The sequence below is a fragment of the Bos taurus genome, chromosome 9, assembly GCF_002263795.3.
Source record: "Bos taurus isolate L1 Dominette 01449 registration number 42190680 breed Hereford chromosome 9, ARS-UCD2.0, whole genome shotgun sequence".
NCBI lineage: Eukaryota > Metazoa > Chordata > Mammalia > Artiodactyla > Bovidae > Bos > Bos taurus.
This window is the reverse complement of record NC_037336.1, coordinates 15,119,118-15,139,956: the sequence shown is the minus strand read 5'-3', so window position 1 is coordinate 15,139,956 and position 20,839 is coordinate 15,119,118. Positions and strand designations below refer to the sequence as shown.

General features: G+C 41.2%; 1 protein-coding gene across 4 annotated transcripts in view; it reads left to right on the top strand.

Annotated features, from left to right (window-relative positions):
* Positions 1-3,066: 3,066 nt before the first annotated feature.
* The window catches only part of FILIP1 (filamin A interacting protein 1), a 221,846-nt gene continuing 204,073 nt past the window's right edge, over positions 3,067-20,839 (top strand). For all 4 annotated transcript variants that reach the window (XM_005210667.5, XM_005210666.5, XM_010808369.4 and 1 more), the window contains exon 1: positions 3,067-3,461. The gene's annotated coding sequence lies outside the window, so the exon portion shown is untranslated. The remainder of the gene's footprint in view (positions 3,462-20,839) is intronic.

Here is a 20,839-nt window from a genome sequence, read left to right as displayed (position 1 = left end):
AAGAATATGGAAAAAAAAAAAAAAAGAATATGGGCTGAAAAATCAGTTCCTTGTTGACTGTATACAAAACACAAATCTCTAATAGTTCCTAATGGCACTACTTCCTCTGTGGATAATGAAGGAAATGCTTTTGTCTGAATAATCATTCCCAGGGGGTGGGAGGGAAGGCTTCAAAATAGATTCACTTTATAGAGAGAGAGAGTGTGTGTGTTTGTGTGTGTGTGAGCCTGTCTGTCTGTCTGTGTGAAAGAGAATGAGAGAGAGACTGATGAAGTTCCAAGTCAAACCAGCACACAAGTTACCGTAATTAAAGAACATGATCTGAAGGTAGCAACAGTATCTAATTATACGAAATTCTATATTGTTGCATCTCACCACGTTTTAAAAATAGCTAACAGCGGACAATGAACAGCTAGTCCAAAGGTTAAAGAAAACAGCAGTGGGGACTAGGTTTTCATAAGAAAAGGAAAAAGACCCCACTAAAACGTGTGATTGTTTAGATGGTTAAGGAAGAAAGAAATAACTCTCTCTCTCATAATGGAAGTATCTAGACGATAAAGGCAAAGTGGGTTATTGCCCCTGTTTTTCTTGACTTTGGCTAACTTGCTTCTCTGCTTCCTTTTGGACTGGGGAAATTGGTAAAGTGAACTCCCAGGAGGTATGAAATATACATTCCCCAAGTCCTCTTTAGGGAATTGGGGGCCATTGCATGTGGCCTATGTGTGGCATGTGGGCATTTTTCGAACAATGATCTCCCCACAGCCCACCCCTTTGTAATGTTTCACAAAGTTCTCCTAGTGGTTCTAAACGGTCTCATAGCCCTGTCACACACTTCCATTTCCTATTAGAAGCCTGTGGATAGATTATATCTGAAAGATCCATTAGCGTTTTGGAAGCTAATTTCTTTTAAGAATGCTTTCATCTTTTTTTTCCATTGTAGTATAGTTGATAAGAATGCTTTCATCTTAATAGAAGTCTTTTTAAAAAAATCAAGGTTGGCCCAGACCCAGATGTACTAAGAATCTGAACAAACGAAATTTTATACATTGTTGTTGTTCAGTTACTCAGTCCTGTCTGACTCTTTGCAACCCCATGGACTGCAGCAAGCCAGGTTTCCCTGTCCTTCACCATCTCCCAGAGCTTGCTCAAACTCCTGTCCATTGAGTTGGTGAAGCCATCCAACCATCTCATCCTCTGTCATCCCCTTCTCCTCCTGCCTTCAAACTTTCCCAGCATCAGGGTCTTTTCTAATGAGTCAGATTTTCACATCAGGTGGCCAAAGTATTAGAGCTTCAGCTTTAGCATTAGTCCTTCCAATGAATAGTTAGGATCGATTTCCTTTAGGATTGACTGGTTTGATCTCCTTGCAGTCCGAGGGACTCCCAAGAGTCTTTTCCAAGACCACAGTTCAAAAGCATCAATTCTTCAGTGTCCAGTCTTCTTTACGGTCCAACTCTCACACCCATACATGACTACTGGAAAAACCATAGCTTTGACTATAGGGACCTTTGCTGGCAAACTAATGTCTCTGCTTTTTTATGTGGATAGTACTAAATAAATTTTATATGTAGTAAATAGTACTACATAATGTCATAAGTAGTACTAAATGAATTAGTACTAAATATATGTACTAAATAATGTATTTATGTGTACTAAATTAATGCAGTAAAAGTACTAAATAAATTTTATATGTGAATAGCACTAAATAAATAAGGGAAAGAAGATGAATGCTGTTAGTGAGGTGGATGGCATGGGAACAGCTGAGACATTTTCTAATAGGTTGAGGTGTACGATCAGCTAGCATTGAAGGTCAGTGTCATTTCTTTAAAAAGAAGGATACACACACCCCTTGTGAAAAGTGGCAGCCTTTCCCAGACAGACATTAGGGTTCTCCAGCATATAAGCCTCTTGCTGCAAGTATGTAGTACTTAAAATATTAAATCTATGCCGTTACATGCCTCCTTGGTCCAAATTTAGTTTCCAAGTCAAAAGAAAGGATACCTTTAAACTGATAAAATTGTCTTAGGAAAGGGGTCAACATTTTTAGTGATTTTGATGAGGTTTTTTTTTTGTCAGGGCAATATTCTCATGTGTTAGCCAATAATGTGTGTGTGCGTGTGTGTGTGTGTGTGTATGTGTCTGTCTGTCTGTCTGTCTCCCTTCCTTCTTTAGCTCCTCTTACTGTTAATTCCACACGGGCAATTAGTAAGCCATTTCCGAGAATAGCCTTAAACACACATTTTTTCATGATTCTTAATCTTGACAGATTAGTGTTATTTTCTGACATAGAATAAAGCAAATAAAAATATCTGAAGGCATTCTTCATTTTGGAGTTCTGGGTAGAAGTGACCACTCTTGTTTTGGAGACTCGAGGGTTAATGATTAGACAAGGCTGTGAACAACCAGAGGTGTCTCAAGTCCTGGTTTTCCTGGAGCCTTCTCCATTTCTTGCTTTGAATGAATGATCTCAAGAAGAACACTAAGATTTTCCTTTCAAAAACGTTATGTTACAGACGTTCCTTTATGATAAAACTACCTTAATAACAGTCAGGTATAAAAGCTGATTATGTCTGCGATGACAGTTATGAATGTAATTTCAATGTGTATGTAACACATCAATGGAAACAATTGCTTGGGACTGATCCTTACTGTGAATTTCCCCAACGATCGCCTTACAGTTTGTTTGTTTGTTTGTTTGTTTGTTTTAAGACTTTTCTATCCAAGAAGGTTGATCTCAGAAAGCCTAATTGAGGGGAATATTGCTTTGGTAAATTGCTCTGCTCGAGGCAACTGCCACTGCTTCTTTTCTGATTTTAAAAACCTGAGTTCCAAATCACACTCGGCGTTTAAGGGCTTCCAGCAATAATTATGTCTGTGTCATGAGCAGCAGTCCTTAAAAGGGTCTGCCGTTTCCCCGCAATCTTTTCCGGGGCGAGCAGAGCCGTATCCACTGATAACCCGGCTGCCGAGGAACTGAGCAGAGCCGGCTCCAAACTTCTCAGCTGTTGACAGGCTTGACTTGCTGAGAACACTGGTTAAATATAGCACACGCGAGCTCAGCTCCTCGACAAAGTCATAGCTCTGACAGTGCTGTGAAGGGAGCAGAAGACGAGAAACCTAATCTCAGAAACCCAACAACACCTAGCAACAGTTGAAAAAACTTTTAAACAAAAGTCTGGGTGGGAGAGATACAACAGCCTCCAATTGCTGCTGATCGGGATTTCAGGGAGAAGGAGCCGCTTTCCCTTCTCTACTACCCCGTTTCCTGCATGACTTCAGCTATTGGCTAGTCCTAGGAAAGAAAAGTGGGAAAGCTTTTTCCTCTGTATTCTTTTGGGCTGGATGGTTTTCCAGGACTCCAGTCTCTCTTGGGCTGTGGGGCAAGCCACTGGGTTCTTCAAAGGATAAGCTACCTCCGTAAAGGACGTACCTTTGGTTTAGACGAGCTGCCTGCCAGTCAGGTAAGACTGAAATGCACAGCTACTTAACTCTCTTAAGACATTTCTGCTTCCACAAGAAGAGAGCTCTCTCTGACTCTGTGTTGTCTGTTTCCTTTGAGTCTCACTGTTCCACTACCTGATAACACATTTGAAACTGAGGACAATCACTGAATTGTTTTTTAAAGAATCAGAAAGTCATCTCTTTCTCAGAATTACCCGATCGCTTTTTAAACACAAAGATCGTTATGATGCTTTAATAGTCATCAAAGTATTTCTGCCAAGTGATCATTTTCTGGCAGGTAACAGAAATCTGACAAAGGACAACTTCACAGTCCTTTCGCAGTGAGGATGGCTAACCAATGGAGGGGATATTTTCCCTAGAAGCAAAAGCACTTTCATGTAATGAAACTCGCTGAGCAGCTCGTGCGGTAAATGAGAGGGAAGTCCTGTGTGTGTTTGTGTTGCTGTACTTTCGCCCTGCCGCTTCTCCCTTACCCGCCGTCTCTGATTACACTGGTACACCTTGTGCTAGTTCTGACCTCGTTACATTACAGTCACCCCAAGCGCTTCTGACGAGGCACAAGATATGCCTGGTTTCAAATCACTGCTTTTGCAGTTGTTGAATATAAACTATGCAGGAGAATGTTATTTTGTGTGTGTGGTTTTTGAGTAATTGCTTGTATACAGATAAGATAGATCCTGATTTTTAAAACTCAAATTGAGTGTATTAGAAAAATTCTTTCTTAAGTTGCACATATCTGAGTATGAATGTGTTCACCATAGTGTGAAGGACATCCTCTTTTCATCTGTTGCATTGTCTTTGCTTCCAGGACTTGCCCTGCAGTTTTATCAGAATTGCTTAGAGTGATCATTATCACACTGACTGTGACAAAAGTTATGGCTGCACATTGATGACGTGGTTAGTTGATAACTTGTGTCTGTAGTTGGGTTGGACTTGCATAAGAAGTTTGTTCCTCTAGTTGAACATGATTGTTTGAATATTCTAAACCAAGGATAATTTCAAAGAAGATACAAATGCACATTTAAAAAACCAGTTGAGTCTATTTTGTCAACTTTAGAGAAATAATTTACCCAAGGCCAGTTTTGAACACATTGTTGACCAGAATATATCAACTCTTCCAGTAAATGTTAAGAATGTTAAGAAAAACTAATTAAAGGTTGTATATCATATGCTCAGAAAAATGAAACAGCACATCATTTCAGTATGTATTATATTTCACGACTCTGATTGTGCCATTAGTTTACAAAGCAAATGCAGCTAATCATGTATTCTGTTGAAACTTGGTGTCAGAGAATGAAACTTCTAATACTTTGGTGGAGATGCAGCATCTTTGTCTTTAAAGAGTTTTGAAAAATCTGAACTAAATGCTTTACATTTTTCTTGTTTTGATCTTAGGAAGGGTCACACTGTTGGCTTACAAATGTATGTGTACTGCCAAAATCTGCCAGTAGTAGATTTTGGAGGCGGGTAATTTCTTTTGGAGTTGGTGGAACAGTGTGAGGATAATGGAGTGCAGCATTTGGCTCTGAGTGAAAGCCATGTTTCCTGATGGACTGAGTTTTGAGTATCATTGTCTTCATGACTGTAAGTTTACCCTTGAGAATCAAAAATAGCTCAGGTTAGAGCACGTGCTTTCCTCCAGTATATGAAGAATCGACTGCATAGATTGTGTTCTCTTGTTCACTCAAGTTCACATTTCCGTGTTATTTTGGAGTCGTCCCTTTCCCCTTCACCATAAGAGATTTCACTGCTGTGTCTCCACCACCGTAAGATCTATTCCCTTCATCCTGGGTCTGGTGTGTATCATGACAGTTCTGCTGCACTTCCCCCCCTCATTACCATGCAAACCACCTTGCACACGCTGTGGTTGTTTAGTCGCTAAGTTGTGTCTTTGACTCTTTTCCACCCCATGGACTGTAGCCCCCTAAACTCCCCTGTACATGCGATTTCCCAGGCAAGAATACTGGAGTGGGTTGTCATTTCCTTCTACAGGGGATTTTCCCAACCCAGGGATTGAACCCTCATCTCCTGCTTGGCAGGTGGATTCTTAACCACTGAGCTACGTGGGAAGCCCCCCAACTACCCCATGACTGTGGGGTTAATTTTCCTGTGCTTGTCTCTTCTACTCCTCAGTTATCTTCTTTGACTTCTAGTTGCTGCCAAACACCTAGGCTGGGTATTTTGAAAACCTTCCATCATCTGGCACGTACTTAACTTTTCCAGTCTCAGCTCCCACTACTCAACAACAAATGTCCCTCTGCTTCAGATAGGTCAGATTTCGGGCCCTTCTCCAAACACCTGCATACCGTGCCTTTCAGTGCCCCGCCTCTGCCCATCTTGTGCCCTCCTGCCTGGAACACTTTTCCTCCCCTTTCCTGAAGACACTTTGTCCACTATTTAAAACTCACAGCAGTGGCTTCCCCTTTCACGGTGATTTCCTGGGGCATACCTGTTAGAAGTGATTCCCTCTTAGTTTGGATCTTTAGTGCTCTTTAGAACTAGGGTTTTTTGGAGTGGGGTTTGGGTTTCCCAGGTCGCCCAGAGGGTAAAGAATCCCCCTGCAATGCAGGAGATGCAGGTTCAATCCCTGGGTCAGGAAGATCCTCTGGAAGAGGGCATGGCAACCCACTCTAGTATTCTTGCCTGAAGAATCCCCATGGACAGAGGAGTCTGGCAGGCTACAGTACATCGGGTCGCAAAGAATCAGACAGGACTGAAGTATCTGAGCACGCATGCATACACAGAATGGGGTTTACCTCTTTAAATTCAGAACAATTTTATGAAAGCGACCAGGTACAAGGCATTATCCTAAACACCCTTTGGCTCTGAAGCTGTTCCGTGCCATGCGTCTTGTGGATGTTCTATGAACAGTTTTCACTCTGGATTTCTAATGATGAGCATGAGAGAGCATATAGATTAGTATAAAATTAAGACAAGCCACTATAAATGCAGTTAATAGCTTTTTGTCTCAAAAATTTCTCAAGAAAGGTCTTCATAGTTTAACGAGCACAGAAAAATTACAAGTGATTGTAACTATGCTCATATACTTGATTGTGGAGATAATGTACACCTCAAGAAGGAAATAGGAAGGGGGACATATAAAGACTGTATGTATGTGTGTGTATGTATATGTATATATATATATACATATATATATATACATATATGTAAATATACATGCGTCTCCTGTGTATATACTTAGACTTCAAAATACTGTGACTTATATACTTTTATTGTCTTTTGGTACCAGATTCTATTTATAGTTACTTTTGGCACTAATCATTTAAATCATAATTCCTTCCATTTGTGGATCATCATGAATTAAAATCTGGCCTTGAACATTAAAATGTTTAAATATCGTGCTTATCTTTTAAAAAATTTCCCTCGATATTTTAAAGAGAGACATTTCTCAGTTTTATTTTAAATCACTTATAGCCTTTCTGTGTGAGATAAAGTGTGAATCCTGATTTTGAACGAATGTTTTTCTGTGTTCACCAAAAGAAAAGCATTCTCTTTATATTTTGACATAACCAAGGAAGTTAAAATTACTCTTTTAAATGGGTGTTCAGCAAGAACCACTATGGGATTTTCCCAATGAAATTTATGAGGTATTTAATATATTCATTTAACAGTGCTTTCTTGGTGGTTATGATTTTTACTTATTCTTTTAAATTATTTATTCATTTGGCTGCACTGAGTCTTAGTTGTAGCATGTGAGATCTGTAGTTGTGGCGTGTGGGATCTAGTTCCCTGACCAGGGGTTGAACTCAAGCCCCCTGCACTGGAAATGCAGAATCGGAGCCACTGGACCACCAGGGAAGTCCCTTACTTATTCTTTAGAAGTGAAACTTTGTGGTAAAATATACATTCTGCTGCTAAGTCGCTTCAGTCGTGTCCGACTCTGTGCGACCCCATAGAGGGCAGCCCACCAGGCTCCCCTGTCCCTGGGATTCTCCAGGCAAGAACACTGGAGTGGGTTGCCATTTCCTTCTCCAATGCATGAAAGTGAAAAGTGAAAGTGAAATCACTCAGTCGTGTCCGACTCTTCGAAACCCCACGGATTGCAGCCCACCAGGCTCCTCCACCCGTGGGATTTTCCAGGCAAGAGTACTGGAGTGGGGTGCCATTGCCTTCTCCAATACATTCTAAAGTAATGCTAATTATCTTTTTTGAAAGATGGGCATTTCTTCACAAAACAGGTACCCTAAGAAACAGAATTTTATAGAGCTTGTTTAATCAACATTTTCACTTATTTGTCTCCTAACATGTAAGTTTTAAAAAAGCATTATCATGGGAAGTGAATGGTAAGCTTAGGTTGATATCTACTAATATTTCAGCAAAAAAGTTTAAAATTGGTAACACCTTATTAGAAAAATAACATTTAAAAACCTGCAACATACATTTGTTTATAAATTAATTATTTTAAGATATACAGCAATAGAATAAAAGCTAAGCTGATAAAATACATTTTGTTTCCTTAAAAAAATATATGTTTTGTTTCCTTATACTGTGTCTGAGTTGAAGAGCTAACAGAAAGGTTATGTCATGGACGTGGAGGTGACAGGAAAGGCTAATTGCATAGGGAAGTCAGATGGCCTGGATTCAGATTTCAGCTCACCATGCCCCTGGGCAAATTACCCCCTGTGTCTCAGTTTTCTCATCTGTAAAATGGGAATAATAATGCTATCTTCCTCAGAGTTATTTGGAAAATTAAATGAGTTAATAAAACTTATATTTTCCCAATACTTTTCAATAAATTTAAGTTATTCTTTCTCTATTACTACACCTTAAATATAGTTATCATTTCCTCTGTCAAATCAAATTCATAGATCATAGGAAAGGTGGAAGAATATATTGTTCAAATGTGGAATCCTGTTAGTGACATATTTTGTGGCTGAGTATTCTAAGAAGACATGATTTGAGCTCCAGCCAATAGTTTAGTATGGAATTTATATTTCAGTCCCTCCCTTCTCACTCAGCAGTGCGCTGTCTTATAGAATTATTACTAAGAAGGCCAAGAAATCATGCACAGCATAGACGGTACCCTGGTTTCTATATTTGCAGTTGGAGATAAAGTGTGTTTATACATAGAGTTTGGGTGTCTCTTTTATAGCCAACGGTGCTTGGTAATGTGTGTAAGGGAGACTTCCTCCTTCAAGGAGGGATATATTATTAAATTTATCACTCTCTATTTATTCCTTTAGATGTTTTGTTTTACTAACCTAGTAACAGATAAAAATGAAAAGACTGAAAAGGTCATTTTACACTACGTTCAACCTCACCAAATACAAGTGGATTCTTGCTGTTTATTGCCCTTAATCCTAGTCATTCTTCTTAAACATGACAAGAAAGTATATTCCAAGGCAAAAAAAAAAGTTGTTCCATTATAAAGATGTACAAGTATGTTATGGGCTGCTTATTATTCTGTGTATTTAACTTAACCAAAAATATATGAAGCACTCTTATAAGTGGAGAAGTTTCTTAGTAACTTTAGTGCCAACAAACCTTATGCGGGGTACTTACAGTTTAGACCTATCCATTTAGCTTTATTTTTTGTGATCGAAAGGATGAGTTTCTAAAAGATAAAGCAAACTGAATTTCAGAATGATCATTCTCTAGTGAAGACCTTGTTTTAGAAAGAAAGAAAAAGGAAAGGAAGGAAAGAAAAGGAAGAAAATAATAAGAGAAATTTGCTGGCTTTATAGAATACATTATAAAGCTTCTAGAGCAAAAATATGGGAACCTCAGGAAAATGTACTGGATCATGTTCTTCTTTTTCCTTAAATGGTCAGTCCTATTCAGAGAGGAGACAAGGCTGCAGGCAGAATACAGCTTTCCTCATGATGGCAGCTAAGGCAGTGTAATTTCAAAGGCTAGGCAGTGAGTTGTGTAAGAACTTAGAATTAGGAAAGTCCAACATGAATTGGGCAGCTCTAGTTGGCTTTTGACCAGCTGATTGCAGAACTTGAGAAACTCCCAGCAAAAAGATGAAGAAACACGATATTAACCAGCACTCTAGTCCCCCAGAGCTTTGTTTAAGCCACAGCAGCACTGAAAAGTCAAGAGAAGGTTGGTGTTGTGTTTCCTTTTTGGGAAATAGTGTCAACGTGCATAATATTGCGTGATTTATGTGTTCCCGAGGTCTGTGAGAGACAGACTTTAACAAGAATTTTTAAAGCTAATGCAGAATTTATCTCAAGTGGTCTGACTTTCATTGAGCCCTTAAGGTTCAGGGACTTTTCTGTTTTTGCTTTAATGCTGTCATCCAGCGCCTTCATCAAAACATAGATGAGGATGGTTTTTGCTTCACTGGCCAAAGACCTATGTCTACACTTGAAAGTAGTTTATTTTTGCTTTTTCAATAATTGTAATTGCAATCTTCCAGTCTTTCCAACAGAGAAGGCAATGGCACCCCACTCCAGTACTCTTGCCTGGAAAATCCCATGGACGGAGGAGCCTGGTAGGCTGCAGTCCATGGGGTCGCTAAGAGTCAGACACGACTGAGCGACTTCACTTTCACTTTTCACTTTCATGTATTGGAGAAGGAAATGGCAACCCACTCCAGTGTTCTTGCCTGGAGAATCCCAGGGACGGGGAAGCCTGGTGGGCTGCCGTCTGTGGGGTCACACAGAGTGGGACACGACTGAAGCAACTTAGCAGCAGCAGCAGCAGCAGTCTTTCCAAGTTACTTTGAAGTAGTGAATTATCTGTTGCTTATCTTTGTAAGGAAAAGGTGAAAGAAAGCCATGAAATGGACATATTAGAGTTGGCCAAATGCAGTCTTTAAAAAATGATTTGCTACAGATTTAAAGCCAAAAGACAATTTGATTGAAAGCAGTAGACTACTGACATCACCAAGACAATCAAGTTACTGCCAACTTGCCTTGTTTATCTAAAAGATCTTTGCAAAAATAAGATTCCCCCCCTACCCTGACATACACATGAGTCATAGACAATACAGTAATAGGGATAAATGAACTTTATTTTTCTTTATATCTCTTTAATATACTTATGTCTTCAGTAACTCATTTTAGGGCCTGCTTCTTTGACTGAGGCACCACAGCACAACAGGAAAGGAAGAGGCATTGCTGAGTTCATAATGCTATTTCAGTGTGGCAGCCTAAGTACACGAGGAAATGACAGCCCGGGCCTGTATTTGGAGGCTTGCAGTTACTGTGACGACAACACACACTAATGAAAAACAAAGATGGTCTGCCTGCCAGCGCAAGCCAGGAAGACTTCTGCCAGCTCAGATTTTTCCTAATTATTCTATAAGTCTTGCAATGTGACACTGGAGATATTCAGGGCTCTTTGTGTTTCATTAACTGTTTAGTGAGTGACACATGCTTCAAGGGCAGCCTGGAATTTGGATGAGGGCGTGGCCTTTACACACAAGCTTGACTTTCACATGCTGGCTTGATAGAGCTCATCTTCTGGTTTGGATGCCACCAGGCCAGTTGCTCTGGTCCCAGCCTGCTTGTTTGGCCCTCAAGGAAGCCAGCTGCTTTGGTAGAATTTACTCCTCGGCGGCCCCTCAACTTCGGTGACAAATCCCCACCTTCCATATTCTGTTCATTCCATAGATAGTTGCCCAGAATGCCAGGTGTTCCAGCTAATGACTGGGACATCTGAATCCCAATTGTTTTATAGTGATACAAAAGACAATATAATGATAATAATAGGTACTTTTTAATATACATTATCTACATAACGTTTTACGATAGAGCTGTGCATAATGATTTAGTATACGTAAGTGATCATAATAATAGCAGACACTGGAGATTATTCTGTGCCAGGCATTTCGGATGATTTTATTTACTCATAACAGCCTGATGAGGCACTATTTTTATCTCTTGTTTTGTGGATTAGAAAAATTAGGGCTATAGATGACAAGTAACTTGGTGGTAGGTTTGAGATTCAAATCTGGGCAATTTGCCTTTATTTAGTCCATATTTTCACCACTTTCTTGTAAAGGAGGCAGCTGTTCAAGGAGGACCTGTACTTCAATGACTGTGAGGCTGAAGCCCTTTCCCTAAGATCGGGACTTGAACCCAGCCCAAAAGGCATAGTAATGAAGCTCCGGTTCTTATGTCTTATCACAGAAAGAATTCAGTGGGAGACAAAGTGATAGGTAAGAAGTAGATTTATTCATAGAGAAACACACTCCACAGGCAGAGTGTGGGCCATTGCAGAGGGCAAGTAGAAGGCCATCAAATGTGACATGGTTAGTTTTTCTGGGCTGGGTAATTTCATAGGCTAAAGAGTGGGAGGATTATTCCAATTATTTTGGGGAAGGGGAGGAGATGTCCAGGAATTGGGCTACTGCCCACTTTTTTGGCCCTTTGATGGTGCCTTGGAACTGTCATGGCACCTCTGGGTATGTCATTTAGCTTTGCTTATTCAGGATCAAGGTCTGGTCGACATTGACTTGTCTGACATCTTGGACTCGTTTGATTCTAATTGTTTTATGTTGTGTTCTTGGGCTATGCCATTCTTTCAAAAGTTGTGCCCTGCCCTCTTCCCTCCTGTTTCAAGAGGTTTTGGTGAGATGTGACCTTGCAGGGGGTCAGCTGCCCCTGCAGTCTGAAGTCCGAAGGACAAAAAACAAAGAGACTCAAGGTTGAAGGTCCATTTGGGGCTCTTCTCGTGAGTCCTGAAGTGGAGCCAGAAGCTGCAGTGGCCACTGGAATTGGGCAGCTCAGGAGGAGATAGGCCTGGGGTCTTTGGAACACAGAAACTCTTATTCCAGTGGCGATGGCACAATGCAGTGTTCAGCTTCTACACTGCTGAGATGTTTCTCTGAAAGAGGAGGCCTTGGAGTGTTTGAATTTATGATCTATTATGTGTGCTATCATAGCCAAATCCTTTGATGCTGTTGGAGGTTTTGGTATGTTGTTGCTCCTGTTGACAAGTTAGAACTCCACCTTCTATTGTCATGAAGTGCTCTGCAGATCTCTGTCTTGGTCATGGGCATTCCATTTGTTAAGTGGTGCAAGAGAGAGTCCTGCAACATACTTATGCCAGCTGCTGGTAGCAGTAATTCTGGAAGAAGCCTTTGGTGGTGTGTGTAAGTTAGTTGGGGGAAACAGTGAGGAAGGGGACAGAAAGTCTCATTCTGTATAAGATCTCTTGTGCATGCTAAGTCACTTCAGTCTTGTCCAGCTCTTGATGACCCTAAGGACTGTGGCCTGCCAGGCTCCTCTGTCCATGGAATTCTCTAGGCAAGACTACTAGAGTGGGTTGCCATGCCCTCCTCCAGGGAATCTTCCTGTTGCTGGGATCAAACTGGCATCCCTTATGTCTCCTGCATTGGCAGGTGTGTTCTTTACCACTAGCGCCACCCGGGAAGCCCATGAGAGCTCTTACTGGCTCCCAGTGACTTTGCTTAGGTAATGACTTGTCAATCTGGCAGCATGTTGTTCCTTCTGAAAACCAGAGAGCGTGCTGTAGTTTAAGGAAAATTACCTGATATCTTGCAGTCAGTGGTTTGTTACAGTGGAACAGTGGTATGAGATGTTTTATTGGTTATTCTGTTTAATTCCTTTATCTTTATTCAAACCAAAAGTTACCTGAAAGTAGTACAACACTGTAAATCAACTATACCCCCAAAATAAAACCGAGAGTAAAAATGATGCTAAAAATCTGTCTGGATAGAACTGGAAATTCTGAGTTTATGTTTGCTTGTATGGCACTTAACTTTTGCATTGTCTGAAGTAATAGTAAAAGGAGAGCAGCTCTAATACAGTTTTGATGGAGAGGATAATGCTTTGCATTTTCTTATGCTGCTGCTAAGTCACTTCAGTCGTGTCCGACTCTGGGCAACCCCATAGATGGCAGCCCACCAGGCTCCCCCGTCCTTGGGATTCTCCAGGCAAGAACACTGGAGTGGGTTGCCATTTCCTTCTCCAATGCAGGAAAGTGAAAGTGAAGTCACTCAGTTGTGTCAGACCCTCAGCGATCCCATGGACTGCAGCCTGCCAGGCTCCCCCGTCCCTGGGATTTTCCAGGCAGGAGTACTGGAGTGGGGTGCCATTTCCTTCTCCAATGCAGGAAAGTGAAAAGTGAAGGTGAAATCGCTCAAGTTGTGTCCGACCCTCAGCGATCCCATGGACTGCAGCCTGCCAGGCTCCTCCATCCATGGGATTTTCCAGGCAGGAGTACTGGAGTGGGGTGCCATTGCCTTCTCCATTTCTTATGCTAGTAGCCATAAATACTCTACTTCTTCAGTGTATCAAATATTCTAGGTGGTGGGATTGAATATCCCAGGAAAGTGAATGTTTCATGTGAAGTAAACATATAGCAGAATGCGTCCCTAGCGTCATGAGAAGTTCTATTCTCTAAATTACAAACAGCATCTTGTCACAACTATACTAACACACCCCAGCCCCTGCTCCTGCTTGCTCAGTGCTGGTGAGCACCCAGGACTTGTGCACTACTGACTTGACAGGCTAAACACCTGGAGCAAATACACTCTCTGCTCTGTGGCAGGGATCTAGTTAATCCAAAATAGAGGCAGTGATACATTTCATCAAGGTGTTCTTTTTCATTCACGTGATCTCTCCTGACTTTCTTACAACAAACCAAGAATTTCTCTTTTGTCCTCCCTGTCTTTATGTAAAAAGGTGTAACAGTGTCAACGGAGGGAAAGAATTAGTGCTTATATCCTTTGGAGAAAAAGGGCTTCACTGGTTGGCTTCTGGAAGTCCTTTTTTTTTCTCATTCAATTATTCTAAATTCCTCCTGGCTCCCAAGCTATGTGATAATTAAGACATTCTGTGAGGCTTCTAGCTCTTGGCACTGCCATACCTGGTCTCATTTTGAGCAGGAATGGGGGCTCTGAGTCTCAGATTGTTGATGATTAAGCAGCTTTGGTCCTGGGGTCACCCATACCAAAGAGAGTGGAAACCACTAGACTCTGAGCTCCCTCTGGGTCATCAGGCCCTTAAGTCTGCGGTCCTGAATGCTCTGTGTCCAGCAGAATCACTTGGGATGCTTTCAAAGTGCAGATGTGCAGGCAGAGCCCCAGAGGTTCTGATTCAAGCTAACCTGAGTGGATGCCCAAGGACAGACCTATTTTAGAAGCTTTTATGTGATTTTAATGTACATCCAGGGTTGAGAACCAGTTATCTAGCACAGTCTTTTCATTTTAAAGAAGAAAGTATTAGGAAGGGGAAAGAGAGGTCATTTGGTGGAAGTTACAGAGTCCTAGTTTATTAAATTTTCTATCACATGATCATAATAAACAACAAAGTAGCTGATATTTAATGAGTGTGTTCTATACATTAGGCACTAACAAGGCGGATATGAGGTAGATATCCATATGCGCTACATTCTACAGATGAGGATGCGGAGGGAACCGCCAAAGGCCCTCCACCAAGCAGGTGGTGGATTTGTGATTAGAGTCCGGGCAACTGGACTCCTCAGCTTGTGCTCTTAATCTTTTAATCACTTTGCTGTTCTGGAGCCAACTCTGAGAATGTAAGGTGTTGAACAGCAGCTGCTTCCCTGTCTCAGCATCAGGGGTCTTGTGGTGGCTGGCCTTGGTGCTCTGAGTCCCACTAATTGGTCCGCTGCTTGACTAGAGATTGGGTCCTTGCACTCTTTATTTTCCCAATAAGTGGGCCAGTTGGAGGCAACCCAGTCTCTTAGGGGCTGTTCCAATGTATTCCGTTTTCCCCAGTGACTGTTTCTTTCATTCTGTCTTTCTTTTGCAGACCAATATAATCTTTTGTGTCTTAACTTCGGACACATAGTTCTTACCTTTACATGGAAATTCTAACCGCAGACTTTACTCTCTTGTTCAGACCTTGACTTTCCCCCTAATGCTGTGAGTTTGGCTGTGTTCACTGTTTTCCCTGGGATTCCCCCAGTCTGGACTTTCATACCACCCCCTAACTTCTCATGACATCAACAACAGGAAGGGATTAATCACTTCACTTCTATAGCAGCAGGTGTGCTGGAAACAAGCTGGTCTTTCCCATGGAATTGATTGGCCGGAGGGTCATTGTATTCCAAAGACCTCTTGAAGTCTACATTTTTAGGTCATATATATGGAATTAATTTTCTGATTGATTCTGTAAGTTTGAAATTCTATAGAGAAGGCGTTTTCATACCTTGGGGAAAATCTATATGCATTGTCTGTTAAATGAATTTTACCAAGTTGAAAATCACCAATGGCAAATACTGTAGCACCTATTTCTCAGAGCAATAGTAAGTCAACAAAAAGTAAAGATTTATTAAAAATAGTCCATGATAAATATTTACATGTAAATTTAAAACACTAATGTGATAAATAGATCCAGGTATGACTTGGACTCTTTTTAGCACGTGGCACAAAACAAGTACTCAATAAGGTAAATCTGTTAAATATCATGGAATTGAGGAATAAACATTACTGAGCAGTTTTGATCAGTAATTGGATGGAGCATAATTTTATAAAAACATGAGAATAACAATCTGTGACCAACGTCGTTTATTTCTCTGCTTCTAAACCTTTAATGGCCACATATTGTTTTTTTTACAAGTTAAACATCAACAGACATCTTAAATATTCATTAGAGCATCAGAGAATAATGAATCTTTAACTGAGTGGAAGCAAAGCTAGACTCTGTAGCTGCGATTAGCATGATACGTGTGTATTTCCAACAGCCGACTAGAACTCTTACTTTAAATGTAGTGGCATAAGACCTAACTATCAACGCAAGTCGAATAGTTCCTCATCTCTTCACTCATGTGCTGCAAAACTCATAAAAAAAAAAAACCCAGAACCGGGCTCTTATTTGGTTTACTAGCTGGAAATGTTCTCATCCTCGGAAATCTATTTTGGAGTCAGCATTGCTCCCCTCCCCTACAAGTGGTAAAGCAACAGCTGCCATTTAATTAATGTTCTGCTGACAGCTCCAGCTGATGAATACCGCTGAAGTTCTCTATCAGCATCAGTACTCTCTGCATTACCCCAAGAGGAAATATTGATTATAGTTGCCCGATTTTGCCTCATTTCACCATAACCTTCTTTCCTGCACTACTTACTCCGAATTCCAATGATGCTGTTATTTACATCACTGTTCACATCTTCCAGGGAATAAGGTCCCAGCGGAACACATGTGTTCCTGATGATGTATTGCAATGGAATCTCCCCAAAATGAACACGTGAAATGTTGAACTCAAAAAGAGGCGAGGACTAGGGGGAAAACCAGATGAAAGTGACTTGTGGTTTCCCAGAAAGTGAAAAATTTTGTCCTTTTGAGAGAGAGATTAGAGGGGAAAAAAAGAGCTCTTGTTTTTCCACATAGTATGAATGTATGGTTAAAAATCCTACAATTTGATTTATATCTGGATTGTTACTCTGATTTCTGTTCCCAGATGTTTCATAGGAGTTGGGCCTCAACAGTGCTCTCATTACTATTGTGGGGCAGGGCTTCCCAGTTGGTGCTAGTGGTAAAGAACCCACCTGCTGATGCAGGAAACATAAAAGATTCGAGTTCCATCCCTGAGTTGGAAAGATCCCCTGGAGGGGATGACAACACACTCCAGTATTCCTGCCTGGAGAACCCTATGGACGGAGGAGCCTGGCCGGCTTCTGTGGCTCACAGGGTGGCAAAGAGTTGGACACGACTGAAGTAACTTTGCACTCATGCACTCGTGTGCTTAGTAGCTCAGTCATGTCCAACTCTGTGCAACCCCATGGACCGCAGCCCTCCAGGCTTCTCCATTCATGGGATTCTCAAGGCAAAAATACTGGAGTGGGTTGCCATGCCCTCCAGGAGATCCTCTTCTTGCCTGGAGAATGCCATGGACAGAGGAACCTGAAGGGATGCAGTCCATGGGGTCGCAAAGAGTTGTGTAGCATGCATTGTGTGCAATTAAAAGGATTTGGGCTGTATGAAAGCAACTGATTCGGAAGTGAGAGGCATACAGTCCGCTCCAAGATATGAAGAACATATCTTAGGCTCCATCAGACAAAGCCTATGCACGTAGCTAACTGAGAACAGGTACACAGGCTCCAAATGCTGTGGCATTAAACGACAAGGAGTTCAAGCTAACACCTGGCATCTGAGGATCTAACCTGAGGTTATGGGGTATTCTGGTAGGCAGGTGGGGCAAGCCTTTCCGCAGGACCAGGGAAGAAAGCAGGAATGTGGGGTTCAGGGACAGAATCACCGTGGAGGAGGAGCAGTCCTAGAGACTCTAATGCAATGTTGGAACAATTAAGATGATGTTAAATTCCAGAGTCCTGGGCTAGAGCTCTTTGTATCCCTCCTGTGTCACATTTAGTTTGTAGTGTTCGCCCACTCACTAAATATTACTGAAATTTGCCTGTGTGCAGGGACTGAGCTAGGGATTTCGTACAATGGTGAAGAGCATATGGTCTCTACTCTCTACCTGGGTTCCAGGTAAAACCAATGGCAATTTCAATGCCAGATGACTAGGGAGTGAAGGAGATGGTGGGAGCACTCACCTGGTTTGGGGTAGTGAGTAATTGACTCAGAGATCATAGATGGGGGTGATAAAGTGACTCTTGCTGTGAGGAAAGGGGACCCTAGAGGCTGAAAGCAAGATAGGAACTGACAAACAAGGTCTAAGGGCAGGCAGAGGAAATGAATGTGACTGAAAGGCTCAATAACTGATTAGTTTCAACAAGTCCACATAGCTTTACGAACAGTGGGGCGCTTATAAGTTGCATTCTTTCCACATATATGATAATTTTAACGTTTTTAAGAATAGTGTGATAAAGAGGATGCACACATTTTCATCACACTTAAAACCGTTGTGGCCATAATATGCAAGCCAAATATGCATCTTGTGGGCTAGAAAATTCTTGATGCCCAACACCACCTATACCCCGAGCATTCTTTCAAAGCAGTGAGCAATCTTAATGGGAATCTCCTGGCAGTCCAGTGGTTAGAACACTGTGCTCTCACTGCCGAGGGTGTGGGTGCAATCTCTGGTCTGAGAACTAAGATCCTATAGACTGCACGGTTGAAAAAAAATAGCAGTGACTAATCTTAATAAGTCTAAAAGGGAGGGATGGATGTTTCCTATAAAATTATTTGCTTTAGGGCTTTCACAAGTTTGTGCACTTTGAAAAATACTTACATATATTCAGCACTTCACTTCAAGTGCCCAACTGCTGTTGGAGCAAGAATCTTGTGTGAATAGCCAGGAAATTTTTGAAGTACAAGTTGGGAGCATTGCCTTACCACATAATAAAATGAATTTTGAAACCACACTCATTAAAAACACTTTGGTAGTGGTGTCAGAATAAGTTCGCATCAGATGAGGAGATCAAAGGAAAACAGTCAGAACTCCAGAAACCTGTATATAAAGAGTTTAGTGTTAGAAAGGAGAGACATTTCAAATCAGAAAAGAAAATTTGGATTTTTCAGTCAATGGGTTTGAAATAACTGGAAAAAAATGAAATCTCTAAGTCACCCTTTCTACCAAAATACATACCAAAATACACTTAAATTCACCAGAAATTTACAATTGAGCGTGAAATACTTGAAAAAAAAACATATATATATATAGATGAGGTAAGAAAGAACTTCCTAAACAGGGCAAAAAAAAAAAACAGTAAAGCAAAAGACTAAAATATTTTATTCCTTAAAGCAGAGTGAAAACTTTTATGCAGGAAAAAAAAACACCTCATGAACAAAAATAATTAAGAACAAATATCCTTAATATAAAGAGCTCTTTTACACGAATAAAGCAAAAGAGACATAACAAAAGAAAAATGGACAAACAGCATAAGTAAACAATTTGTAATAAATGTGTGAAAACTAACCTCACTGATAATTAAAAATTCAAATGAAAAGAAATAGTATTGTTTTCACCAACGGATTGACAAAGACACACAGAATCTGATACCTGTCTGGTGAGGGTGTGAGGAAGTCGCCACTGTGGAATGCTGGTGGGAAAATCAACTAGGGCGAGCTTCCTGAAAGGCAATTTGACAATATGTGGTAAAAATCTTAATAATCAGAAAAAAAAACATAAGGCCATTTCCATTTTGAAAAATAGGAGTCCAAACACATGTGATGCTTTTGAGAATGCATTGTTCTCTTTTCCTCTTGTTGTTCTCAAATACTGCCTACTGACTTCTAAAAATTTGGCAGACCCAGAGGCTCTTATTATAAAGAAAAGCCCACATACTTCATTCTCGGTAGCTCGATAGGATTTCCTAGGAGGAATCTTACTCGATTAGAATTGTGGAAATAAGCCTACCTAATCACAGAAGTCCATTCTGCCTAATCACTGAAGTGCCAAGAACATCCTGATGGCTGTGTATTTCCTGAGTAATGTTATTATCAAAACAGAAACCAATATCCAAAATGGACACATCTGACTGGATCATGAGAGTGGGGGGACCAAGAGGCAGGTAGATCAAACAGAGAGCGAGAGTAAGGAATCCTTGCCTTTGATCATGACATAAAACTGCTTAAGCTCATTAGAATTACAGGATTAAACTGATCCAGGAAAAGGATACTAAGGCTCAAGTTTTCGGCAATCTGCTAAACTCACGAATTACTCTGAAAAAAATGTTTACCATAATATTTTTAGATACTGATGGATGCTAAGAGATGATTGACTCGACTGCTTTTTATGAAATGAGGAGACTGAGACCAGAAAGTTGATCTTTCTTGAAGTCATGTGCTGTTCTTAGTTGCTCAGTCTTGTCCGACTCTCTGTGACCCCATGGCCTGTAGCCTGCCAGGCTCCTCTGTCCATGGGGATTCTCCAGGCAGGAATACTCGAGTGGGTTGCCATGCCCTCTTCCAGGGTATCTTCCCAACCAAGGGATCAAACCGAGGTCTCCCACATTGCAGGGATTCTTTACCATCTGAGCCACCAGGGAAGCTAAAGTCATATAGCTTGTTAATTCGGATATAGGAATTCATAGATAAGCCACAGCATTGTGCTGCTTATCTTCCTGGAAGCCAGAACGTGATCGGTCTTGGGTTAATTCCCAAGATACTTGTTGGGTAGGAGTTCGTGGTTTCTGTCTCATCCTGCCTCTGGCACTCTAGACGTTGGGCATTTTGGAAGACCAACAGCTCTCTCGTCGTCAGTTCTGTCTGTTATTCCAGAGGATGGAGGGAAGCTAGTTGGAGAGTGGTTTGTGGTGTGCGTGTATCCTGTGAGGGGTCTCGTGAGGGTGCTACCTGGTGCCTGTGGTGCTCAGCTACTTCCACTGGTCTGAGAGCAGAAACATTTTGTGAACACGAAGGGAGCAGTGATGTGAGTAAAACCACACCCAGACCTTCTGTGCTAATATTGTTGTGCTTTGTTCTGGGGAAGTCCTTTTTTGGAAAAAGCCACTTCTGAAAGATTTCCCAGAGTAAAGGTAGGCAGTAAGCATCTCACACCGTCTTGTGTC